Raw genomic sequence first — 6000 nt, 5'->3', positions numbered from 1 at the left:
TGTGTGTGTGTGTGTGTGTGTGTGTGTGTGTGTGTGTGTGTGTGTGTGTGTGTTCTTACTGGCAGAGGGGTGGTTGGTGAGGGTGGTGGGTACAGATGCCCTGGTTGTGACAGTAGTCAGAGTGACAGACTGAGGAACAGATGGCCATGTCACCTGGTCTGGACACACACTCAAAACCTGCTGCAGTGCACTTAAACAACCACAAACACACATCCTCCTGCACACCTGGGGGAGGAGGAGAGAGAAAAGAGGGAAGGAGAGAATGGAGAGGAGAGAGGAGAGAGAAGAGAGGGAAGGAGAGAGGAGGAGAGAGAAGAGAGGGAAGGAGAGAACAGAGAGGGAGAGGAGAGAGAAGAGAGGGAAAGAGGAGAGAGAAGAGAGGGAAGGAGAGAACGTAGAGGGAGAGGAGAGAGAAGGAGGGAGGAGGGAGAGAAAGGAAAGGGAGAGAGGAGTAGAGAAGAGAGGGAAAGAGAGAATGGAGGGAGAGAAGAGAGAGGGAGAGAACAGAAGGAAGGAGAGAAGGAGAGGGAGAGGGGAGGAGAGAAGAAGAGGGGAGGAGAGAACGGAGAGGGGAGGAGAGAACGGAGAGGGAGAGGAGGAGAGAAGAAGAGAGGGAAGGCGAGAATGGAGAGGGAGAGAGAAAAGACAGGGAAGGAGAGGAGGAGAGAGAAGAGAAGGAAGGAGAAAAAGGAGAGGGGAAGAGGAGAGAAGAAGAGAGAGATTCTTTAACAGAAAGCATTGAACAAAAAGCTAGCAGTGTTCAATAGTTGAACAGTTCTGAGGATCTGGAGAACTTCCACAGAGCAGGCTTTGGTTACAGCCCAGCACTAACACACCCAATTACACCTAGCAAGGCCTTGATGAGCAGTTCATTGGTTGAGAAGTATTAGTGCAGGGCTAATACAAAAACCTTGCACAGGATTGGCAAACCCACTGACCCACTGACTCACCTCCCACAGTGACGTTCGTAACCTTTGACCCTCTGAAGCTCCGGCCCTCCCTGACAGCCTGGGCCAATCCGGTGCGTTCCAGCAGAGACCCCGCTCCTGATACGCCGAGCCAGGCCAACGCTCCCGAGGTCCTAAACACCACAACGCTCTGCACCGCTCGACCGCTGGAGGACAGTTTAATATATCAACAACACAGTCTCAATTCATTTCAATGTGTATCAGAAACCACAGTCTCAATTCATTTCAATGTAAATAATCACCTGCTCCAAACTCCCTGTAGGTCCTGGAACCCCGGGGCTCTTTGGAGGTAGGGCGCCACCTACAGGATGGGAGGAGGAATTACACCGTCAATTCACTACTACAGACTGGTGGTTCATCACAGAGAACCACAATGGGGTTAATAATATGTAATTAACTACTACAGACTGGTGGTTGATCACAGAGAACCACAATGGGGTTAATAACCTGTTATTAACTACTACAGACTGGTGGTTCATCACAGAGAACCACAATGGGTTAATAACCTGTTATTAACTACTACAGACTGGTGATTCATCACAAATAATCACAATGGGGTTAATAACCTGTTATTAACTACTACAGACTGGTGGTTCATCACAGAGAACCACAATGGGGTTAATAACCTGTTATTAACTACTACAGACTGGTGGTTCATCACAGAGAACCACAATGGGGTTAATAATATGTTATTAACTACTACAGACTGGTGGTTCATCACAGAGAACCACAATGGGGTTAATAACCTGTTATTAACTACTACAGACTGGTGGTTCATCACAGAGAACCACAATGGGGTTAGTAACCTGTTATTAACTACTACAGACTGGTGGTTCATCACAGAGAACCACAATGGGGTAATAACCTATTATTAACTACTACAGACTGGTGGTTCATCACAGAGAACCACAATGGGGGATAATAACCTGTTATTAACTACTACAGACTGGTGGTTCATCACAGAGAACCACAAGGGGGTAATAACCTGTTATTAACTACTACAGACTGGTGGTTCATCACAGAGAACCACAATGGGGTTAATAACCTGTTATTCACTACTACAGACTGGTGGTTCATCACAGAGAACCACAATGGGGTTAATAATGGGGTTAATAACCTGTTATTAACTACTACAGACTGGTGGTTCATCACAGAGAACCACAATGGGGTTAATAACCTGTTATTAACTACTACAGACTGGTGGTTCATCACAGAGAACCACAATGGGGTTAATAACCTGTTATTAACTACTACAGACTGGTGGTTCATCACAGAGAACCACAATGGGGTTAATAACCTGTTATTAACTACTACAGACTGGTGGTTCATCACAGATAACCACAATGGGGTTAACAACCTGTTATTAACTACTACAGACTGGTGGTTCATCACAGAGAACCACAATGGGGTAATAACCTGTTATTAACTACTACAGACTGGTGGTTCATCACAGAGAACCACAATGGGGGTTAATAACCTGTTATTAACTACTACAGACTGGTGGTTCATCACAGAGAACCACAATGGGGTAATAACCTGTTATTAACTACTACAGACTGGTGGTTCATCACAGAGAACCACAATGGGGTTAATAACCTGTTATTAACTACTACAGACTGGTGGTTCATCACAGAGAAACAGAATGGGGGATAATAACCTGTTATTAACTACTACAGACTGGTGGTTCATCACAGAGAACCACAATGGGGGTAATAACCTGTTATTAACTACTACAGACTGGTGGTTCATCACAGAGAACCACAATGGGGTTAATAACCTGTTATTAACTACTATAGACTGGTGGTTCATCACAGAGAAACAGAATGGGGGATAATAACCTGTTATTAACTACTACAGACTGGTGGTTCATCACAGAGAACCACAATGGGGTAATAACCTGTTATTAACTACTACAGACTGGTGGTTCATCACAGAGAACCACAATGGGGGTTAATAACCTGTTATTAACTACTACAGACTGGTGGTTCATCACAGAGAACCACAATGGGGTAATAACCTGTTATTAACTACTACAGACTGGTGGTTCATCACAGAGAACCACAATGGGGGTTAATAACCTGTTATTAACTACTACAGACTGGTGGTTCATCACAGAGAACCACAATGGGGTAATAACCTGTTATTAACTACTACAGACTGGTGGTTCATCACAGAGAACCACAATGGGGTTAATAACCTGTTATTAACTACTACAGACTGGTGGTTCATCACAGAGAAACAGAATGGGGGATAATAACCTGTTATTAACTACTACAGACTGGTGGTTCATCACAGAGAACCACAATGGGGTAATAACCTGTTATTAACTACTACAGACTGGTGGTTCATCACAGAGAACCACAATGGGGTTAATAACCTGTTATTAACTACTACAGACTGGTGGTTTATCACAGAGAAACAGAATGGGGGATAATAACCTGTTATTAACTACTACAGACTGGTGGTTCATCACAGAGAACCACAATGGGGTAATAACCTGTTATTAACTACTACAGACTGGTGGTTCATCACAGAGAACCACAATGGGGGTTAATAACCTGTTATTAACTACTACAGACTGGTGGTTCATCACAGAGAAACACAATGGGGGATAATAACCTGTTATTAACTACTACAGACTGGTGGTTCATCACAGAGAACCACAATGGGGGGTAATAACCTGTTATTAACTACTACAGACTGGTGGTTCATCACAGAGAACCACAATGGGGTTAATAACCTGTTATTAACTACAACAGACTAGTGGTTCATCACAGAGAACCACAATGGGGATAATAACCTGTTATTAACTACTACAGACTGGTGGTTCATCACAGAGAACCACAATGGGGTTAATAACCTGTTATTAACTACTACAGGCTGGTGGTTCATCACAGAGAAACACAATGGGGTTAATAACCTGTTATTAACTACTACAGACTGGTGGTTCATCACAGATAACCACAATGGGGGATAATAACCTGTTATTAACTACTACAGACTGGTGGTTCATCACAGAGAACCACAATGGGGTTAATAACCTGTTATTAACTACTACAGACTGGTGGTTCATCACAGAGAACCACAATGGGGTTAATAACCTGTTATTAACTACTACAGACTGGTGGTTCATCACAGAGAACCACAATGGGGGTTAATAACCTGATATTAACTACTACAGACTGGTGGTTCATCACAGAGAACCACAATGTGGTTAATAACCTGTTATTAACTACTACAGACTGGTGGTTCATCACAGAGAACCACAATGGGGTGATAACCTGTTATTAACTACTACAGACTGGTGGTTCATCACAGAGAACCACAATGGGGGTTAATAACCTGTTATTAACTACTACAGACTGGTGGTTCATCACAGAGAACCACAATGGGGTTAATAATGGGGTTAATAACCTGTTATTAACTACTACAGACTGGTGGTTCATCACAGAGAACCACAATGGGGGTTAATAACCTGTTATTAACTACTACAGACTGGTGGTTCATCACAGAGAACCACAATGGGGGATAATAACCTGTTATTAACTACTACAGACTGGTGGTTCATCACAAAGAACCACAATGGGGTAATAACCTGTTATTAACTACTACAGACTGGTGGTTCATCACAGAGAACCACAATGGGTTAATAACATGTTATTAACTACTACAGACTGGTGGTTCATCACAGAGAAACACAATGGGGGATAATAACCTGTTATTAACTACTACAGACTGGTGGTTCATCACAGAGAACAACAATGGGGGGTAATAACCTGTTATTAACTACTACAGACTGGTGGTTCATCACAGAGAACCACAATGGGGTTAATAACCTGTTATTAACTACTACAGACTGGTGGTTCATCACAGAGAACCACAATGGGGATAATAACCTGTTATTAACTACTACAGACTGGTGGTTCATCACAGAGAACCACAATGGGGTTAATAACCTGTTATTAACTACTACAGACTGGTGGTTCATCACATTGAACCACAATGGGGTTAATAACCTGTTATTAACTACTACAGACTGGTGGTTCATCACAGAGAACCACAATGGGGTTAATAACCTGTTATTAACTACTACAGACTGGTGGTTCATCACAGAGAACCACAATGGGGTTAATAACCTGTTATTAACTACTACAGACTGGTGGTTCATCACAGAGAAACAGAATGGGGGATAATAACCTGTTATTAACTACTACAGACTGGTGGTTCATCACAGAGAACCACAATGGGGTAATAACCTGTTATTAACTACTACAGACTGGTGGTTCATCACAGAGAACCACAATGGGGTTAATAACCTGTTATTAACTACTACAGACTGGTGGTTTATCACAGAGAAACAGAATGGGGGATAATAACCTGTTATTAACTACTACAGACTGGTGGTTCATCACAGAGAACCACAATGGGGTAATAACCTGTTATTAACTACTACAGACTGGTGGTTCATCACAGAGAACCACAATGGGGGTTAATAACCTGTTATTAACTACTACAGACTGGTGGTTCATCACAGAGAAACACAATGGGGGATAATAACCTGTTATTAACTACTACAGACTGGTGGTTCATCACAGAGAACCACAATGGGGGGTAATAACCTGTTATTAACTACTACAGACTGGTGGTTCATCACAGAGAACCACAATGGGGTTAATAACCTGTTATTAACTACAACAGACTAGTGGTTCATCACAGAGAACCACAATGGGGATAATAACCTGTTATTAACTACTACAGACTGGTGGTTCATCACAGAGAACCACAATGGGGTTAATAACCTGTTATTAACTACTACAGGCTGGTGGTTCATCACAGAGAAACACAATGGGGTTAATAACCTGTTATTAACTACTACAGACTGGTGGTTCATCACAGATAACCACAATGGGGGATAATAACCTGTTATTAACTACTACAGACTGGTGGTTCATCACAGAGAACCACAATGGGGTTAATAACCTGTTATTAACTACTACAGACTGGTGGTTCATCACAGAGAACCACAATGGGG

This window comes from Salmo salar, chromosome ssa12 (genome assembly GCF_905237065.1).
Source record: "Salmo salar chromosome ssa12, Ssal_v3.1, whole genome shotgun sequence".
NCBI classification, from domain to species: domain Eukaryota; kingdom Metazoa; phylum Chordata; class Actinopteri; order Salmoniformes; family Salmonidae; genus Salmo; species Salmo salar.
The sequence above is the reverse complement of the archived record's forward strand: the minus strand, read 5'-3'. Positions refer to the sequence as shown.